A 22,253-nucleotide genomic window follows, 5' to 3' on the forward strand; every position below is an offset into this window, starting at 1 on the left:
GTTTGTGCTGTTTCATTTTATTCATGAGAAAAACTATAACTTGATGCACACTTGGACAGGTCCATCTTTTTCATCAGTATCCTCCATCTAGACCTGCAAAAAAATCAGATTAAGTTACACTTGCCTAACATTGTGTGACAAAGGTGTGTGACAAAGGAATGAGAATGACTTGGTTGTAACAAGAAAATGAAGGCATATGTGAAAACCAGATTATGGCTTGGATGATGTACGATGGTTTACCAGCCCGTTCGTACAATTTCAATTTTGGTTAGTGATTCAGAGCTAAGGACATCATTCTCTGATGTGCTGCCACTACTATCAAAGCAGATGTTACTAAATCCCCTTTTCAGTAGGCGTATATGATGGTGACTAACCTACGCACAGCATATCCGTGGTTAGAAACTTGCCTTTGATGTAACAAATTTGGTAAGAGTTAAGATCGCCTACCAAATTAGTGTTGAAGTCTCAAAGTTTTCAGGCAACTCACCCAATGCTGCATCATTTGGAGATGGTGTTCTACCTTTTAAGCCGTGCTCTGTTTACAAAACCGCAGAAAAAATAAGCTGACTAGTAGTCAGTGACTACGTATTGTGAGCATACAGAATATAAATCCAAGAATAATGCATTCCCAACACCATTACACAAGAAGATCAAAATGCTGTAGGTAGCTGACCTCGAAATACAAGCAGCCTGAATGAACAGCGAGTTACCGTAACTAAAAGTTTGATTGACAGCGTTCCGGGAACCCAGCTGCGCCATTCGTGTTCATACTCAGTCGGTCCCGTAAAAATCTCCGAAAATAAGCGCGTTCATACCGCCCCGAAAAACCGATGTTATGTTCACATAGAGGGGTTCCGGTAAACATTTTCGAGAAATGTTATTACCGGAACCCCGGTATGAAAAGGGCCTTAGCGAGACAGTGCGAAGCGCGAAAATTGACGATAATTGACGATAAAATCGGTCAATAAGATCGGGAATTGCATATATATTGCTATCAATTTCTTGTCCTCTCCGCTCACGTTACCAGATTTACCGGTAGAGCTGAGTGAGGTGCAATGTTCCCTCTAAGCTGCGCACGTGCGCAGTGCTGACACGGTCTCTGCACACAAAAAATCTACGTTGCGCACAACAAATCCGAAGTTATGACCTTATTTTAGTCGTTACGCACTGTTGTCCAAGGGTCTGCGCAGTGAGTTTGTGAGTGTGCGCAGACTCGTCAAAACGTAGAAAGAACATTGTGAGGTGTCTTGGAAACTGTAGGGCCCGTAAGTAATAATTAAACATAGCCGGGCGGGCGGACCCGTTGATATGACTTCGTAGCATGATGTTATTTCGTGACCTCCTGTCTGCTATATCAAAAAATATAGAATCGCCCAACAGGGATATCGCCCAACGGGGATATCTATAGTTCTATATATCCCTGTCGTCCAATCGTACTAAACTAAAAGACGCACACTATTTCAAATTGGTATTTCTTCAGTGGCATATTATTTTTCCCTGCCAGATGGAATTCGTCTTCTGAGGTTCAGATTGCCAAGACAGGAACATTCGGTGCCAGTCATTTAGGCGCCTATGGACAATTAAACCTATATGTCATTTGTAGGCTATAAATAACGAAGTTTTCGGTGTTAATTCGCTCTGAATATACTCATTAAGGATATGTCCTACTACCACATCATCTACTGCGAAGCCATTTTTCTCCAGCGCCCCCCATACCGCCCCCCTGAGCCCAGCGCCCCCCACATCGCCCCCTGAGCGTTTCCGCCCCGCTTCAAAATCGCCAGCGCCCCCTGGGGGGCGCTGGAGGCAAGGTTAAGAACCACTGGCCTATATTAATGTACACGATACCCAGCGAAGACTCGGGCCACATAATGTCGCATTGCTGAAGTACATATTGGCGTTTTAAACGTCGTTAAATGTATCAACCGCGGTTATCAAAGGATATGATAATCTCATAAAATCAATACATTCCATCGCTTTGCCAACAATTTCGACGAGAACTTACAGGGAATATAAGCTTTATACGCCTTAACGGTCTTATAGCCAGACCGGACAATGTGTCCGGAATCTGAGTATTGCTACATTGATATTGAGCAGAGTGTAAAACGGGTCTCTATACTTGCTACCGATATAATAAACAACAAGTTATATAGCAGTAGCCAGCACCTTAATCACACGGACTTGGTTTTATTGATACACTAAGTAAGTGACTGTAAGATATGAAGTCGAGATTGACCCCGTACGCCCGCTCGATTTTTTACATCAGAAAACGATATCAATGTCATTGATTGGTTGAATAAGCATCATTCGCTGACTACGTATATCGCTCGTGATGTTATGTGATTGCGGGTCAATCTCACAGCAGAGAGTCACTAAATATTCACAAACGGAAGCTGGATATTTCGAGAAATTTTTGAATACTTTGTTGCGCCGATGGCAGACGATATATATAAACGTAAGACCTTGATAGCTTTCACATCCTATTTGACGTCCACTTGTATGAATATAACTTTATTAGTTACACGAGCTTTCGGCAACTTTTGGTAACAAAAAAGCAAGTACCGGGTAAAACTTTTAAGGTTGTCAGGGTGCATGCTCGTTTAGTGTTGATTTTTTTATGCTGCCAGCGCCATGCGTAGAGAGACCCGCAGTTGAAATGCAATAAATTTGAACCAAAGATCTTATAATGAAGTGCAAATTACAATTTACCAAAAAGGTTCACAGTGCAGAACCTACCAAGGTTCTGTTGTGAACGTGAACCCCTAAATTTCCGAGGTTCACACACAGAACGCGAACGTGAACCTCACGTTCACACCATCCCTACTCTATATATCAATTAAAAACACACAAAATGATGTAAAGAATGCATTAAAGGGGGATATCCGCTAAATGAAACAGGAAATAATGGTATAGAAAGCTAGAAGCGATGAAGACATTATCAAAACTGGTAACTGGTAAGTGTTGATTTGTATCTTTTTTATAGAAATAGACCTAAATATTCAGCTGAAACTCGTCACAGCTAATCGTATGCAACTGCATAGACTTGAAAAAACAATGTATATATCAGATATCTGTCAGAAAATCCCTATAAGTTCCCCAAAAGCTGTGAAATTCACATGTCATTCTGTGGCCGGCCACAGAACAGCTCGGAGCTCGCTGTGGCCGGTGCTTCCCCCATTCTGATATTGATTTTCAACCGTAAGATGTGCAATGTACATTGTGCAGCAGGCATGGGGTGATTACTTCATGAATGTAATCGATTGCGATTACGATTACTTCTGAATGACGCGATTACGATTACGATTACACCAAAATCAGGAAGTAGTCGATTACGATTACGATTACATTGGAAAAGTAATCACGATTATATTTATTTTGTAGCTTAGAAGTTATATCGGAGGACAATATATGGATTGCGCTGAAAAGGCCTAATGAGCTAAGCATCCTTTAAAAAAACATGCTTCATTGGATTGTTACGTCATCATGTACCGATTGCACATTTTTATAGAAGTTCGATTTATCGCAATCAACGATTTGCATTCTTGCCAGGTCCATAACCGCCGCCCCCTCAAATTTCCCAATAAGGTGGGGAGTGAGATCGAAGGGGGCCAACATTAATTACACAGTCTTTGCGAAAGATTTAATTAACTTTAAAATCCTTTCTGGATAGCTTGGTTTTGAAATGCATACGTCTCCTCCTAAAAAGAAGCATACATAATTTATAGTAGGGTTGCATTTGAAACAGATGGTTGTTGAAAACACTTTGTTTAAAACATGTTTTAAACGGTGTTTTAAGAACAAACTAAATTGTGTTTTTAAAGTAGTAACATTATGCCATAATTGTGTAAACACTTTCCAAAATCATTTTGTATGAGCCTACGAACAATTACCACCCGATTTGGCTGACGTACATCGATATGGGATGGTTGGAACCCTCAAAATAGCCTGTTCAACAGTTATATAGTCAAGATATTTCGTCAAATGAGCTATATTTACCCTATATTTTCAATTGTTAGTCTCAATCCACTAGGACGTCACAATTTTATATTCGTGACGTCGTGGTTTAAATTTTTTTTTTAAACAAGGGTCTTGTTTTAAACATGTCTGTTTTAAATTGATTTTTGTTTTAAATGCAACCCTTATTTATAGTAATAGGCATTTGATAGGTGCCAGTCAATGCAGTGTCACGACACACCAAAAGATATACCCCGTTTCGACCAATATGCGACTTCACAAAGTGTGCTACTAAAGAAGGACCTTGGTCGAAACTTTGGGTATGTGTCCATTGTCAATAGCCACGCTGGGTGGACGTGACCAACAATCAGGTCCTTCCAATCCGAGCTCATAATGCAAATGCCACCCGGGGCACCCACAGAGTTTTAAAGACATGACAATTTGTGTGTGCGTGTCACCAAAGCTCTTGCGCCACTTCAATATCTTTTGATTATATAACAGACCAGTGGTCAAAAATTAACAACATAAACTAAAGTAATTATAACTATAGATACCGGACGTTATAAATATGAATTACGAGCTCCCAGCTCTACTGGTAAATCTGACCATCGGGGCTGAGAGAGGATTAAAAATTAATAGTAATATAATGCAATTACTAATAATATTGACGAAATTCAGTCTTCAACTTGAAAATACCACCCTTATGGGGCCAATCACCAACGTTTGGACTGGAGGACGAATTGCTGTTTGGGTCCAGATTCTAGCTACAACTCACGCTAACATGGTATAGAAGCCCCTGGCCATGGCGGCAGGTCCCAATGTTGAGTAAAGAATTGTGAAATAATGATTGACGCCCGTTTCAAGTAGAGTCATATGTTTGTTTACTTAACACATACAACAGTGGTGTTTATCGCCTATCAAGGTCATGCACACCACGACAATGATATTAGTAATGTTCAGGATCTTTGCTTTCGCAATCTTTCCGGACGACTTCCACACTCGCGCGCTCCCTACTTCAGTCCCTCTCTCTTTCATGCATCCGGACTTGTTCGTTACTGCCGACTGGCGCGGCTCACCGTCGTACTGGGCTTCTTGAGACACTGCTAAGGCAGTGAAGTTAGCGATGAGGAGCCCAGATAAACCTCCGACACATAGAAGTTGGTTCGAAGCGGAATTTGAACCACTGACATTGGTGTCGTGACGCCGGCGCTTGACCAACTGCGCCACTCGCTTCCCCATTGAGTCATATGAGAATAAGATGAAGCCGGGGCCCGATGAAGCGAACATAAAATTCTGCCTTCAACCTCATAAGATAATGTACTGCAAGCTGCCGCTACCAGAAACGGCAAAGACGGCTGGGTTATGATATATATCATTAGCTGCTGATTTTACAGCTTCCTTGTGGAAACCGTAATATTTTATTAGGCGAGTACAAAATTTCAAATCTTTGTCCGGCGTACGTACGTAGTACATAGAGGCCTACTGCTCGCCAAGAAGCAACGGTCAAACTGCGTTCAACTAAGCATAGCCAAACATCAATACATAAATTACTATTTTAAACTAGGCAGAATGGAGATTAATTATCCTGCTGCAAGGGAGCGGCGTATGGAACGTGTTGATAACCTGATATACAGCACGGCGGGTGTTCTTAATCACACTAATGTAGGCTACGTACATCGAATATCTATTTATTGTGGATACTTTTAACTATAGATTACTAACCTACGGAGGTTAGTAGTCTATATTTCTTACGCAATGACGAGAAAAGTTAATAGGCTACTTCTGACGTAATAATGCGCAATAGCATTTGGAAATCAGACGTGTGTACTATCGCAAACCTGGTATAATATCTCTTCCTTGTGTACAAATGTTCAGTTTATGTCATAGTCCTTGTACAAATAAAAAGTAATCGTTCTTTCACTAAGAAATCGATTAGATATGCGAAGTAGTCGATTACGATTACTTCGGATTTTTTTCGAATGTAATCGATTGCGATTACGATTACTTGAAAATGCTGTAATCGTCGTAATCGATTACGATTACTAATCGCGATTACCCCATGTCTGTTGTGCAGTTGCAATCGATTGTATAGTTAGTTTTATTTTGTAAATATGCAAACCTACGATTAAACAATATGATGATGATAATGTCCTTCATTTTTCAACTATGTTTATCGTTTATGATGAGTCTGCGATGCGAATAAGTGATAGATATATATCTGATCATGTAGTTTAAGGATGTAGGGCAGGGCCAGTTTAAAATCTTTCGTGGATTGCCCTGATGATTTTATGAATAATAAAATACTGTACTGGCAATTTGTCTTAATTCACTGTAGATTTTTTCGATTTACGGTCAAGTAGACTCGACTATATACCTCCTTGAATATAATCTATGTTTCATCGAGATACTGGATCGGTCAATATGCGGTCATTTTACCTGTTTTCTTGTTTTAAATACTAAATACCGTAATCAAAGTACCCGAAAGAAACAATTAGGGAATCAAAGAACCAAGAATATGTGGAAAATACTCTTTCAAGTTCCAGAAAAGCTGTGCAATCCACGTAACATTCTGTGGCCGGCCACAGAGCAGCTCGCAGCTCGCTGTGGCCGGTGCTTCCCCGATCTGATAAGTCTTTCCAACGGTATAGAGGACATGAAGTTGCAAACTATTAGGGTCCGTCAAGCAAAATCAGTATATCCGCTAGTGGCGCTAGACTTGAGTTGTTGAATTCTGCTAGAGAACTTACTGGGAGCTTTTGACAACCGATCAGTACCGTGAGTCGTCTTTGTAGTTTGATTGATGGGGATTGTAAGCTCTCAACGGAGGTATGCCGCAGTACTGCTGTGCCCCCAGATGTAATAATACATCCTAGGGTCACATGTTTCCCACTGACATGGATTTACAGTTGAAGTGGCGAGTAGCGATTAGGAGAAATGTGGAGACCTGACTTGTATCGCGACCGCGTTTGTGGTAGTCATTTTATGGAAGAAGATTACGTGCAGCCAACTGGATCACTCGGCAAGCGCCGTTACAGAAAGTTAAAAAATGCCGTCCCGTCTGTTCTTCAATTTAGTACACCGGTATCTGAGCTACCATCTGCTAGAACAGAGAAAATGGTTTCTTGGAGAAGTATTTTAACCGTTGATTTGGAGGATGAATGTCAGCACCAGAATATAGCTAGACAAGAGACGGTCGAGACAGGGAATTTTCTTGATTGTGCCCAAGCGAAAAAAGTAAATGTGATGTAGCTTACAAGGTGCAAGAAGATTCCACACAGCATACCGCCAACCGGTAATTTCCTATGTTCCATTTTTTCGCAGGTGTATGTAAATTACTCTCTTACCTCTGAGTATGAAGCGACGCTACTTGTGTAAACAATGCACTCCAGACTGCTAAAAAGAAATCTTAGTTCTTGAATGCTGCCTCGCTCCACTAATTCAGAAACAACAGGTAAACAAAACAATAGTTTTATTGAACTGAACATCAAAAGAATATAACATAAACCAATCCTAACAAAGTAACTTTTTTGAAAAGAATTTCCTCCAATGATTTTCATAGGAGTGAACTAATGGCAATAAAATATATTTCTCTAAGAAGTGTTTATCAAATTTAATATTTTATGTAAATAAATATTTGAAAGTGTAAACAGTAAAATAAAATATTTTCTAGTTGTTAATCCAAGTTAGCCTTTATTTGGTAATAATAATTGTAGTTTCTTTTCAGCTCACTTTTTTAATTTTTGATCACAAGAAATGGGAGTAAATTGATTGAAGCTGCTGTGATATGGCTATTTCGACCATTGTATGGGCATGTCACTTCAACAAGGCCGTCGGGTGAAATTTGCGAATCAGGAGTTGCTCCAAGATATGTAAACTCGGGATTAATAAAGAGCCTCTATGCCGTTTACAGTCGTGAAAGCTTCAATTGCCGTATGTTCGCATGCTCTACGCTACCATGAAAATAGCTGGTGAGCATAAACTTTTGGAGGCAAAAATATTCTCACACAGTAACTCAATATTTCTCCTGTTTGTTGCCTTTTTACAACCTCCCCAAATCGTGATGCACTAATTCTCCACTCTCTGTCGTGGTGCCATTCTTTGCATTCTCTCTGTGTCTGCAGTACTGTTGGTTCTTGAATATGTTGCGCTTCCTCATCAGTTATGTATTTAGTTTAGATGGTCAAGTTCATAAATAATAAATATTTGCCTGTCCAGAATTTTTACTGCCATATGCATGTTCAGACGCTTTGTAGTAAAACTGACTATTGTGGCTATCATGAGAGTTCAGATTGCCTGACTATTTCTGTTTGCATTGTGAATTTATCCTTCACTTTTTCAGATTGAGAGACCGAATCAATACCAAAATGTTTCAGAGTGATTCTGGGACGTTCGCGATCGTGAAAAAGCTCTGATACCTGTGTATAATTTCTGGGACCGATGAAATGTCTGAAGTTTCTCAGTGCAGGACTCATCAATGAAGAGTCGACCATGCACCGTGTACTCGGCAACCATGAGGCAAAGTGATGCCAAATGCTTACAGGACCCTGTAGTTCCTTTTCATCTAGGACACTCACATCCCACATTTAGAATGACTCCATCTCGTGCCATTCTGGCCTTAACATTATATAGGACATGTCTCTTCATTTCAGCAGCAACAATGCCACTGAAAAAAACATCTGTCCCAATGGTCAATGTTGAACATGCCTTCCCCTTAAATCAGTGGTTCCCAACCTTTTTCGACCCATCGCCCCACCAAATTTTGTGTACCGAAAACTGGGCATACAAACTGTAATCACCGGCGAGTTGACTAAAAAAAAAAGGTCAAATTGTCGGAAAGGTCAAATTGTCGGCTCTAAGTCTAAATTGACACACTTTTGCAACAAAATTTCCGTGGAATGTCTTAAAAAAGGTCAGCCGTTTTGACGCGTTATCGCCCCCTTCGCTATTTTCGCCCCCCGTCGCCCCCTTTGTCCATTTTTGCCCCCCTGTCGCCCCCTTCGTCATTTTCGCTCCCCTAGACCGCCAAATCGCCCCCTGGGGGGCGATATCGCCCACGTTGGGAACCATTGCCTTAAATGCAGAAACCATGACTTTTCCATTTTCAATAGCTTTTACGTCTCCAACTATCCTTTCCCTTTCGTATCTCATAATAAAATAAGTTTCCATGAGCTTCGCTGTAATTTTTGGTAAAAAGTCTGTCTCTGTAAGGCTTTGATAACCATCCTTTGACCATACAAATGGTTGAGCGGTTTCTTAGTTCGCAGATGTTGACTGAGCGGTGGTTTGAAACTGGAAATTGCAGTTTCTATTATATGCGCCGAATCTGAGAATAAACAACGACCATGAAGGATAAGCAGTATGGATGATTTGGAATTCAGTGTCAGTTTTGTTTAAAATTTCACCATCATTTCAAAACACTGTAAGAATGCAATACAATAAAAAAAAGCAAGGCGTCGAAGCGACTTAGAGAACGGTAGTCCTCGAAATCAGACACCCACGTGCGCCTAGGCGATGTAAAGAGGGATGCACACTGAATGAAAAGTAGAAGAATCTACTCTACTAAACCTTGAGTCGAGGAGCCGTTACTAAACCTTAAGTCGAGGAGCCGTTACTAAGTATTTTGCAATCTGGTGTGGCAATTGTAATTTAATGAAGTTTTTTCATACATATGAGTCATCATTCAAGACGTAACTTCTGGTGCTGAGCTGCGGGTAGCCGACATTTAGTTGACAAATTCACATTCTCACCTAGTTATCAAATCGGCCTTATTTCCTTTCTTAGAAGCTTTCCAATGTTTTAGTTCATTTTATAGCGAGCCTACGGTCCACGTAGAATATGTTGTAGTCATTATTTCCATATAAAATACCCTTACACAATCGAGAAAGTAACCTACAGGTTTCTGATAACTGCAGCGGCGTACGTAACAACGGCGGTTACCACCTCAAGTTTGGCGACACCTAGTGATTTGATGGACCCTATTCCATAGTTTGTTATTTTTCGTATAGCTGAATAGCTGTGGATTGGATAATGCCAGGCTGATACAATCCTTCCTTTCTGTATCAGGTCTATGATGAGTCCGCGATATACGATTATATACATATTTGATTATCGTACTGCTATACAATACATACGACGTTCAAGATCCTCAACATCAAAGGAGCTTGCACTCATTTGCACGATGAGAATTGTGTCGATGAATCTATGAATATTTCTATGCTGTAGCAGCACTTGAACTTGACACACTGCAGATGTGCTGTAGATGTAGAATAAAGGCAACGATGTAACCTAACCTAACTGTAATATTGGTAAAATGTGGTGCTTTGTTCCCACAAATTTAATTTTGGTCACGTTTCCGATCCTATACAATTTGTATGTATATACACCTAGGCGCCGTTCTGCCAGGTTGAAACAAATAATTTACGAATGAGATGCATGTTGCAGTCACTAACGATGCCGTGTTAGCCAGAGGATTCTTGATTACTTGGGTGCAAGGATCGTTTTGTATCGCACGTCGTTGTTAGATCAAGCTGCTAACCGATTTGGTGGGGATAGGACGTAAATGTGCCTGCTATATAATTAAATTACTGTTACAATATTAGATAACTCCAGATGCTTTGCGTCATCTAATGCAGCACCATCGACCGATGCGACATAAAATGCAGCGCCATCGATCGATGAAAAATGCCTATGCCAAGCCTGCGAATTGGCCAATAGGCATGATATTTGTGGTTGATGCAGGGAGCAATGGAATGTTCCCCAATCAATGTTCAGGGAATAATCTTGATGACACAGACAAGTCCCAATCGTTCTGTAGAGGCCTTTGCTCAGATAGGAAGTTTATTCACTCAGTCGTACTCAACAACCCAGCAGCGACGAGACCAAACACAAAGAGAGAGCTGCTCCATGAAATCACTCAAGCATCCCAAGGGCGCGAACCCAGATAGGGGGCGCACGAGGGCTGCTATATCACCCTCCCATCAATTTTGAGAGGTGCTACTCAAGTAGACTCACACAACAAAATACAAGCAATAACCAAGCAACAAGCAGTAAGCGAGAAAAAAAGAACACTTTCACATAACATAGTCATTAAATCGTGAGGGCATTTGTCTGCTACGATCGGGCAGGACACTCGGTATCTCCTCCGACACAGCAATGTCGGTGTCACTGACTGAATCGTTTTCCAGAGCTGGAAGTGAGTCAACATCATCTATGTAAGGATGTAAATTATCCGCATGCACAATACAATATCGTTCGGAGTCCACATGTTTTATCCGATACAGGAATTGTTCGATTCGCTATGACACCAGCCATGGGCCGGTCCAACCCGACCTCAGTTTTGACTTTGCGGGTGGATGGATGTACCAGCACAAACTACCAGTTTCCAAAATCAAGGGTTTAACAGATGGATCGAAGTTTCTGGACTGGCGGATAGCAGACTTACTCAGTTGCTCACGGGCATACGCAAAAGCATCAGTACTAGCAATGTCAAACCACTTGACAAACTCAGTATAACAACGATAGGCAGTGTTACGTGGCGGTTTACCGAACATGATATCAACAGGAAGGGATATCTCTCTTCCTAAAAACAAACGATTAGGGGTATAACCAGTAGATGCATGCACTGATGACCTGTAAGCCATGGATAAATAAGGTAAATGTTCATCCCAGTTGTCTTGGGCACTGTTCACAAAACTTTTGAGCATTTGCAGATAAACCCGATTGTTCCCTTCTGTGAGCCCGTCTGATCTAGGATGATAGGGAGTAGTGCGAGTTTTATCAATATCAAATAGCATACACATTTGCTTAAAAAAGTCAGATTCAAATTGTACACCCTGGTCCGTATGGATTATAGACGGCGCACCAAATCTGGTGAAAATTTCAGTCACAAGTACATCTGCAGCAGAAGCAGCCAACAAGTTTTTCAACGGGAATGCTTCTACCCATTTTGAGAAGTAGTCAGTACATACCATAATGTACTTATAACCCGACTCCGTCTCATTCAAGGGACCCATGAAATCAATAGAAATTCTGTCAAATGGCTCAGCACATAACATTTTCTGCAAATTAGCCTTGTGACCACCATGAGGAGTTTTCGATTTGGTACACACAGAACAGTATTTAATCTAACTTTCAACATCACGTTTCATTCCAGGCCAATACACCCTATCTCTCAATTTCTTATAAGTACGATCACGGCCCAAATGACCTGCTGTACGCAATGCATGAAACTGGTGAAAAATATCCTTACGAACCGAAAGGGGCAGGACTAATTGAAATATTGGTTTACCCCTCCAGGATTAGAATGCACAAATTCACGATAAAGTACTCCATTTCGCAGACTGATGAGTCGCCATTGCGAACACAAGTCCTGGACCAGTTTTGGCTGGAACAGAAGTTCAGTCCCAGAAGGTCTACAATCTCTTGTTTCCTTCATTGAAATGACTGTTTTCAAGTCCTTGTCTTTCATCTGCAGCTCCTTCAAATTTTCTTCAGGGTATGACTGCAACCATAGTTTGACAAATCTGGTCCTGTGGATGCAGATTCTTCAGCAACCTGCCCCAAACTCCCTACAATCACCGCAGCATATCTTGTTGCTGGAGGTTCTGCAAAATCACAACAGTCCGAGCATTCCTCTCGCTCACAGCGTCTACGGTACTTCCTGGAGAGACCATCAGCATTCCCATGCAACACGCCTGGACGATGTTCCACGGTATAATCATAGCTGCTCAGAAACGCAATCCACCTTGCCACCAAAGGACCATGGGGTTCGCTCGAAGTGAGAAGCCAACGCAATGAAGAATGATCAGTCCTCAGAATGAATGGTCTCCCCCAAAGGTAATGCCTGAAATGCTCAATTGCCCATCTTGCAGCATAAAGCTCTCGATATGTAGCACAGTAATTCCTCTGTTAAGAGTAGTACTTGCATAAGCGATTACCCTCTCAAGACCCTCTTGCTTCTGAGAGAGAACCCCACCCACACTAAAAGCGCTGCAATCAGTGTCAAGAATGAACACTTCACCATCTTCACGTGGGTAAGACAGTATCGGAGATTTCGTCAATAACCCCTTCAAGGTGTCAAAGGCATTTTGACACTGATTGTCCCAGTTGAAAGGCACATTCTTCATTGTTAGATGGGTCAGTGGGTAAGCAATGGACGCGAATGACTTCACATACTGCCGATAATAGTTCGCGGTGCCCAGGAAAGCTTGGAGATCTTTCGCGGTGCCCAGGAAAGCTTGGAGATCTTTCAACTTCCCAGGAACCGGCCAGTCACGAATCGACGATATCTTTGTCTCACTGCAGCTAACCCATTCGTCTGAAATTTCATGGCCAAGATATTCCACACGTCTTTGAAACAACCTGCATTTAGTTGGTTTGAACTTTAGTCCCGCCATGCGTATCCTGGAGAAAACGTGTCGGAGGTTCTCCATTTCGTGCTCAGAAGTTTTTCCAAAAACCATAACATCATCCAGGAAAACCAAGGCTCGCGACCACAATACATCAGCAAGAACTTTCTCCATCAATCTCTGAAACAGAGCTGGCGAATTTGCCAATCCCATGGGAAGTACAGTAAATTGGTAATGGTTATGACCTGGAACACTGAAGGCTGTTTTGGGGCGATCCTTAGGATCTATTGTGACTTGGAAAAAACCGCTTGCCAAGTCCAAACATGAAAACCACGAGGCGCCTCCCAACGAATCGAGAATATCTTCTATTCGAGGTAACGAGTATGCATCTTTGACCGTTACGCTATTCAGTTTCCTGTAATCCAGAACAATTCTCCAGGAATTATCATTTTTAGGAACCAGCATAATTGGTGCATTGAAAGGTGAATCAGACTCCTCTATCACGTTCTGTTCTCTCAGCTTATCCTCTTCTTGAATAGCCAGCTTGCGTTTCTTCCAGCCCATGCGCCGGGGACGTACTTTGACAGGTTGTTCAGTGGTGAGAGTGATTCTATGCTGCAAAACTTGCGTCTGTCCGAGTTTCCCATCCGGCCCAATGAAAACATCCCGGAATTCAGTCAAGAGATCCCGCACTGCCGACTGCTGCTCCCCTGTTAAGTCCTGAACCCCATCTAACATGGAACTCGGATGACCTGGAAATTCGACCGTTTGCGATTTCGATTCTTCACCTAAATAGGACTTCGCTTCACCCGGGGGCACCTCTTCATCTTCACTCTTCCTTATACTGGCAATGCCGGAAACTCTTCCATGTACATCCTGGAAGTTGTCTGCAGGGCAAATCATGCCAACAAAAGTGCCGGAGGGTATCTCAACCACACGATCTGAATCATTCACAACCAGAACTGGCACCAAGCATTCTGATGCGGTAACGAAAGCAGGACACACATACACTCCCGACTTATTCTGTGCCCACGAAAAATCCCTGACTGGCTCAACTACAGCCGTAACTCCCTTAACATCCACTGGCCAAGGGTGGTTATTCTCTCCAGTCACACATAACTGACTGTGAGCGGGGACCAAAATTGATTCCCTAATGTTTATACGGCTGCACGTGACATTATTGGAACTCCACGTCTGGCATACAAGGTGACATCAAAATCCTTCAGAGCATCCATACCCAAAATACCAATTTTAGCTCCGAGCTCAGCCACAAACACTCGCATCCTCACACAAACTTTATTTATACACATCTTGAGTGTGCAACTTCCATGCACTACTAGGGGTCTGCCATTAGCCACTCTAAATCGATTGTCATCCGGACTCGATTCTAGCTCACCGACATCAATAAACTCCCGTAACCCAAAATCTATGAATGTTACCGGACTACCGGTATCTACCAAAAATTTATAATCTGCCCGGGCAATACTAACAAGTGTGTACCAGTTGGTTGAAACATTGAGGGAGCAAATCAAGTTATCAAGATCATCATCAACCGTATTACAAGCGGGGTTACTGGTTTCGCACCCCGCTACTGCGAGTTTAAACGACCGTTCCAATTTTCATTATTATCCATAGTTGGCTGTGGTTGAGGGAAATATTTTGTTGGCCCATTGGGTCCATGCTGCCATGAACTATTCTGATTGGAATATTGACATTGATAATTATAGTGCCCGGCATTACGACAAAGTGGACAAAAAGGTGCCCGACAAAAACGTGCAGAATGACCAGACTTGCCACACCTGAAGCATTTACCAAAGTATTTTGACTTGGGACTTTCGCGGTTCTTATTAGGTGAATTCGGACGACTCGTCTTATTGTCTGGGACATGATTTTTATTAAATAACTCTGTCAGTTCAGTTCTCAAGGACTTAATCTGGTTTTGCAATTCACCAATACATTCATCACATTCTGATTTTGAGTTCAAGTCAGCCTTGCGGGTAGGGTTATTAACGACTGCCACGTAAGGTTTTATTGTACCCGCATTGGCCCCATGAGTAGCAGCCATTGACTCATAGTTTTCGGCAGCATGAACTAACTCCTCTAAACTGTCACTCTCACGCACAGCAAGCATACCACACAGTGTGACATCGGAAAACCCTTGACAAAATTGTTGACGTACCAGTAACTCTGCAGCATTACCGTTTATCATCTTGTAGCCTTTTACGTACCAATTCTCGGAGAGCAGCAGCAAATGCAACAGGGGTCTCAGTCGGCTTTTTTCTTCGGCTGTTGAACTTAGTTCTGTAGTTTTGGCCCGATTGCTCCTTTCCAAAACATTTTTTGAGGTGCTCGACTATTATGTCGAAGTTTTGGGAATCCTCGGCAGAAACCTCCTTGGCGTACTTCAGCGCGGGACCTTCTAGACTCCAGCCAAACTATGAAAGAATTTCACGTACGCCCCAAGATGGGTTGCAGCCAACAACATACTCAAAGTGGCTCATATGGCCTTCTAACGTAACGTCCGTTGTTCCACTGAACTTATTAGGTAGAACATTTGGTGTTTTCGATTCCAGATGAATAGGCTTACCAGGCACTGGTATTGCGGTTGATTTCTTGCTGCTTGAAATTATTGTATCGTAGGAAATAATCCTATCCGGAGCTGGAACACATGGACGATCAACACTGCCCTTGTCAGAACCAGTCTGTTCCGGTACAGTACGTTGCATTTCTTTAATTATTGAAAGAACCCTGGTCTCCCATGCCTGCATTTTTCGGTCGATCATCTCTTCGCCAGCAAGTAGAATTTTTTCTGAGATGCGCTCAATCTGTCCCGATACTCTACTTTCGGGTGTTCGTCATTCTCACCTCGAGGTATTCAATTTTCGTTCGCAGCACGTCTAGTTGATGCGACTCGATCTCCTTTCTATCTGTCTGGCCTCGGAAATTAACGACTGAGGTGAACTATCCATTCTGGTCCTGGCGTGCTCGCCAATGTAGAGGCCTTTGTCCAGTATGGAGGTTTATTCAGCACACAATATACACCGCAACCCGACATACGATACAGATCCAAGAACCAAGTAACCGACCACAAATACCGTCGACCGCCCAACACGACCGACGCAACCCAAGAGAGCAAACCACCTCATGCTCTTCCGGAATAGACAGAGCATGACCGAAAGCGAGCCCGAATAGGGGGCGCACGAGGGCTGCTACAGTTGATTATAATTCGACATTTGAATGCAGTGCAAATACTTATACCCGTGTAAAGTGCATCTGATCTCTCGTGCCCCTGGGTGTTTTCTGTGAAAAGCATGTATTAGACATATTGCATTCATGCAACTACTGGTATATGAATTGTGAATGATTGTAATCATATCTTCAATTGCTTCAGATTTTGTGAAATTATTATCGGAAAAAACAAACTTTTTGTATGACGGTTTCTTCATGTAGAATAAAAAGGGGGCAGGGAGTCAGGTTATCTACGTTTGCGTCACTAATAGGCTTGGGCGATAGAGATGCAAAGAAACTGCAAGGCTATCGAGTCTGCACCACGGTTTTATCTCTCCACGCAATCCCATTGCGTTGATCGCCTGGCGTGGGGGCTGTGTGGACACCAGTTTTAATGTAAAGGCGTTTGTCTGACCGAGCAATAAGATGTACGCTCATACATTACTCTATCAAATATTTATTTAGATTCTAGGAAGTTCAAGGAACGTAGGTTTCGGTGTTAGTTTACAACGCACCGCCTCAAAGTACTTTTTCAATAGTCAGTGGGAATTGAATTCATTTCTACAGAAGGTAAACACGTGTAAAGCTGTGCAATGTTTGAACCCATCCATAAACTACTCAATAAAGTGGTAATGTAACTTACGTACGTGTGATAATATTGGAAGTCGTCTATACAAACCTTGCCGCCAGCAAGTTCGTATTGATAATGAAGAAGATCTACTTGACTATTGTCAAATTGGATGCAAAGGGCCGATTTTGATCCAACTAGATACGAGAAAATCACGAATTGGCCATGAACTCGTGGCCGGCCACGATGAATTCTTATGGTCGGCCATGAAATTCACTGTGGCCGGCCACGAGACAACGCATTTTCATGGCCGGCCACAAAAAAATCTGTGGCCAGTAAGTGGCCACGGGAAAGCTGAGACCCCTACTGGTGATTTATCCCATCCACAAAAATCTATATCAGGGCCAGGGGTTCCCAACCTTTTTGACCTAGCCGCCCGAATAGGAAAATATATTTTGCAACACCCTGGCACATCCAGTGCCAGTACCCTCGGGTGGAAGATTAGGGAAGCTGGTGACTAACAAAAATACATAGTATACGTCAGATTCAGATGGTATAGTGACTAAAAATAGTCGCCGTTTCCTGGCTATTTTCAGTTATTCATTTTGATTTTTAAAATATCATGCAATAAACCACAATATTGTGATACAATAACAAGATAGTGTTGTGGTGTTATGTTCTTGATCTTGTTTGAACAATAACTCAATACGACGAGGTTGCAATACGAAATCAGTATATTTTACAGCAGTATGACTTCAAGACAAGCGACACGATCCAGAGTGCAGTTAAATGAAAGACCACGAGGCAACAGAACACAGGGTATAAATACAAGCACGACACACGAGGAAATATTGATTGGCTGTAATTACTAATCCTATAGAAAGAAAGAATTGTACGACACTAAACGTAAATGCACGAACATAACAGTCCTCCCCTATAAGTTGAGAGGGTTGCCCACATTTACGTAGGTCTGTAGAAATCGGTTGGCTTTCTGTTCCTAAGAGGATAACGTCTACCCGACGTACGGGCAGGACTAGCTGCAGGCCCTTGTGCCCTGTTCTGTTCCTAAGCAATGGTTTCTCAAGCTCAGCTTGTGACTGTTGAGGCTGAGCAACTTCCTGTGTGGCTGTTTTATTGCCAGCTGAAATCAAGCGTGGTTGGAGTTGGTTCTTGTGTCTTCTCCAATACTTTAGTATTGTAGTATTATCACTGAGCTTCTAGCTGTCTACTTGGACAGATACCTTTACAAGTCGGATTCGAAGTGTTTTCTTCACCGACCACATGCTTGTCTGTCATCAAAACAATACGGAACCAATCGCATGCTCAATCAAGCATATCATAACACCACATCTCCCTTTTTTAGTGGAAGAGACATCGACACTACTTACATTATATACAAGTGACAATACAGCAGCGATAACAATATATATAAGGTGACACTACCCCTGCAAGGTTAGCAAGAGCAGGGCATTTACACTCAACAGACAGAGTCACCAGGGAGGTAGACTACTCCCAAGGTGTACAACAGGTTAGGGGATTATTCTGCCCCTGATCTTGAAACCTGTGTGTGATCAATATTGCTCAATAAATCGTTGTGGCGTATTTCTAATTCTCGAGGATCGTCTCGCGGGATTTTCTCCGGTAGGTTCAGTTGAACCGTTGGCTTCTCGATGGTGTCCTGGTTTCTTCGACGATACAAGACAATATTCAACCGGTTTATTCTGATGCGGAACCGATGGTTTTGGTTCCTCCGGTTCCTTGGTTCCTCCGGTTGTACTTCCGTAAGTGTTTTCGGTTACGCCTCATCAGTCCATTGTTCGTCTCAACGATGATCGCTCTAGGATTTTCATGCATCTCCATGATGATACCCATCCTTTCGCAATCAGGAATGTATACCTGGTCTCCAATTCCGAATCTATCATTCTCTACCACACGATGTCTTTTATTGTAACTCGCAGCCATTTTCTGTCCATACTCCGTCTCCCTTTTTCAAAGATCTTCGGCATCAACAGTCTGTTGTCGTAGCTGGTCAGGATGACAAATCACCTTTGTCTTCAATCTGCGTCCCATGCTCAATTGGGCGGGCGATAACCCGGTGTGCAAGGGCGTGCTCCTATAGTTCAGTAGCGTCAGATAGACATCATCTGTTTTCTTGAGCAGGGCCTTTATAGTTTGCACTCCTCTCTCGATGAAGCCATTGCCCTGGCTATATTTCGGAGAAGAGGCGAGGTGCTGAAAATTCCAGGCTCTGGAGAACTGAGAAAATTCAGAGGAAACGAAGACCGAAGCATTGTCCGTAAGCAAGACATCACAGATGCCATGATGAGAGAACACATTCTTGAAGTTAGAAATTGTGTCCCGCGACGAGATCGTTTTCTTTACTGAGAACAGTTCTATGTCTCTGGAGTAGTAATCCATGATCAAAAGGTAGTACTTGTCCTCCAGTTGGAAAAAATCAGCAGCAATTCTAGCCCATGGGCGTGTCGGAAATTCGGTCCCCATCATCGGTTCAGTTCGATCTCGTCGATGCTTTTCACAGCGGTTGCAGTTGAGTACTGTGTAGTGTCTTGGCATTGTGGGTAGGAGTCACATGACCGTGGTGCGCGCGTATGCATGAGAGGGATAGTGAAGCGGGGGATAGAGTGATAGCGGAGTGAATAAAGGATCGGAATAAGACTGCATATACGTGTGATATCGGACACCGGGTAGGATACTACATTTGGCGACGAGGATAACGTGTTCTGAGACAATGGCGGATGAGAATAATCATGAGGATGTTGCAGGAAACTTGGCCGGGGCAGCTAGCACTGTCGAATATAGCGCTAGTCCCATGCCAAAATTTGAGATGACTGGAGATCCCACTGAGATTGCCACCAATTGGAAAAGGTGGAAAAGGGGATTTGGCCTGTACACATCAGTGAAACGCATCACAGCCGATGAAAGGAAAGTCTCGGAATTGCTGCACACAGGTGGCTTCGATTTGCAGGATCTATATTATTCACTAGTCCCAGAGACTGAGGTTAAAACCTATGCCGAGGTGATTGAAAAACTTGACGAGTATTTATTACCGAAAGGCAATGCTGCTTTCGAAAGATACCTCTTCAGGCAAGTGGAACAAAATCCACAAGAAACTATCCATCAGTATGTTTGTAGACTGAAGCAAAAAGCTAAGTCTTGCAATTTTAAAGATGAAGACGAAGCAATATGTGATCAGGTATTGGAAAAGTGTACAGATAGTTCGCTGAAAAGGAAACTGCTTGAGAAAAGTACTGCATTAAAACTACCCGATTTATTGCAAATATCTGTAGCGCATGAAGAAGTTACTAGGCACCTTATGACCATGAGTCAGCAAGAAGAGTGTGCTGCCGTAAGTGATGACCGTCACAGTCACACAGGCTCCGGTAGAGGGCGAAAAATTACTCGGTCAAGGCGTAGCAGTGACAGAAAGAGAGTTGATACTTCCGTGCGTTGTTATCGCTGTGACGAAACTGGTCATATCTCGACTGACGTGTCTTGTCCGGCCAGGAAGAAGAACTGCGGTCGCTGTGGAAAAAAAGGTCATTTTGAAAAGCGCTGCAGATCCAGACGACCGGCATACCGAGTTAAAGAAACGTTCTCTTCAGATGGATCTAGTAACTCGTCAGATGATCAGGAGGACACAATCTGCAATGTGCACAAGGTTCAGAGGAGTAATTCAAAAACTGCCTACTCCACTGAGGTTGGGGGTAAGGATACTAGCAATGGATTTATTGACTTGACATTGGGGGGAGTTAAATTACAAAGACTCATGATTGACAGTGGCTCAGGTGTCAACACAGTGGATAAACCCACATGGAAATACTTGATATCCAAAGGCTTCAGACACAAAGTGGTTAAGAAAGATGGCAATTTGTTTGCTTATGGACAGGATATACCATTGAGTGTATGGCGTGTATTCCATGTCCGTGTCAAGTGTAAAGAAACGACGAGATCATGCAAATGTAAGTTTTACGTGATTAATAAACGTGCAAAGCCGCTGTTAAGGAAAAGAGCTGCGGAAGCATTAAATCTGCTGCGAGTTGGACCTCCAACAGATGAGCTAGCTGGAGAAGTTGTACTACAGCAAAAGGACATTCGTGAGAAAATGTTGAAACAATTCCCGGCTGTGTTCAATGGTATTGGCAAGCTGAAGAATTATCAGCTGCACCTGCACATAGATGGTGATGTCAGACCAGTAGCCCAATCTTGCAGGCCTATTCCATATGGCTATCGAGACTTGGTTGCAAGAAAATTGGAGGAGTTGCAGGAACACGGGATAATTGAACCCGTACCGAATAGTCCGACGACTTGGGTATCTCCTTTGCATGTTGTCCCAAAAGCAAATGGGGATGTTCGCCTTTGTGTGGACATGAGGATGGCCAACAAGGCAATTGTGCGAGAGCGTCACCCAATTCCAACTGTGGAAGACGTACTCAATGAACTGTCTGGGGCAAAATTCTTTTCTAAGATTGATCTCAAATGGGGATTTCACCAGATAGAACTTGATGAGGAGTCGAGAGAGATCACAACATTTGTGACCCACGAAGGACTTTTTCGCTATAAAAGGCTCATGTTTGGTATAAGCAGTGCACCCGAGAAGTACAACAAGATTGTGACTGATATGCTGAGAGACTGTTTTGGGGTAAAAAGCATAGCTGATGATTTAATTGTTTTTGGGGCTAGCAAAGAGCAACATGACAAGAACCTGATAGGAGTCCTGAAGAGACTCGAGGATGTGGGACTGACTGTTAATGCTGATAAATGCACGTTCGGTTTTCGAAAACTCACATTTTTTGGGCACGACCTTAGTGCAGATGGAGTTTCTCCCAGTGCAGAGAAAGTGGAGGCGATTAGGAGTGCTAAACATCCTCGGACGGCAGCTGAGGTACGCTCGTTTTTGGGATTGGTTCAGTACTCTTCCAAGTTTTTACCCGATTTCTCACAAACTGCTGAGCCTGTGAGGATGCTTACAAGAAACGGTGCTACCTTCGTGTGGGGGAAGACTCAGAAAAAATCATTCGAGTTACTGAAAGAAATGATTACAAAACCAATGACACTGGGATATTTTCGCAATGACTGCCAAACCAGAATAATAACAGATGCTGGTCCGGCTGGGTTAGGTGGCGTTTTGACACAGC

The 22,253-nt window shown here is 42.7% G+C and overlaps 4 long non-coding RNA genes and 1 pseudogene across 5 annotated transcripts in view; 2 read left to right on the forward strand and 3 right to left on the reverse strand.

The window, feature by feature from the left end:
• LOC145456561 (uncharacterized) overlaps window positions 1–22,253 on the reverse strand; it is a 390,319-nt gene that overhangs the window by 176,889 nt on the left and 191,177 nt on the right. The gene's annotated exons all lie outside the window — the stretch shown is intronic.
• Window positions 1–22,253, forward strand: part of LOC145456563 (uncharacterized) — a 134,857-nt gene that overhangs the window by 101,568 nt on the left and 11,036 nt on the right. The gene's annotated exons all lie outside the window — the stretch shown is intronic.
• LOC145456548 (trans-1,2-dihydrobenzene-1,2-diol dehydrogenase pseudogene) overlaps window positions 1–22,253 on the reverse strand; it is a 355,453-nt pseudogene that overhangs the window by 54,720 nt on the left and 278,480 nt on the right. The window lies entirely within an intron of this gene.
• LOC145456011 (uncharacterized) lies at window positions 2–1,399 on the reverse strand. Its single transcript, XR_013920476.1, has 2 exons — window positions 488–1,399; window positions 2–93 (listed from the first exon to the last, which is right to left on the reverse strand). It is a non-coding gene; the product is annotated as an uncharacterized LOC145456011 (long non-coding RNA).
• LOC145455609 (uncharacterized) lies at window positions 6,665–9,123 on the forward strand. Its single transcript, XR_013920376.1, has 3 exons — window positions 6,665–7,405; window positions 7,679–7,922; window positions 8,294–9,123. It is a non-coding gene; the product is annotated as an uncharacterized LOC145455609 (long non-coding RNA).

The sequence above is a fragment of the Botryllus schlosseri genome, chromosome 14 (assembly GCF_051294905.1).
Source record: "Botryllus schlosseri isolate E-star chromosome 14, Bs_hap1, whole genome shotgun sequence".
NCBI classification, from domain to species: Eukaryota; Metazoa; Chordata; class Ascidiacea; order Stolidobranchia; family Styelidae; genus Botryllus; species Botryllus schlosseri.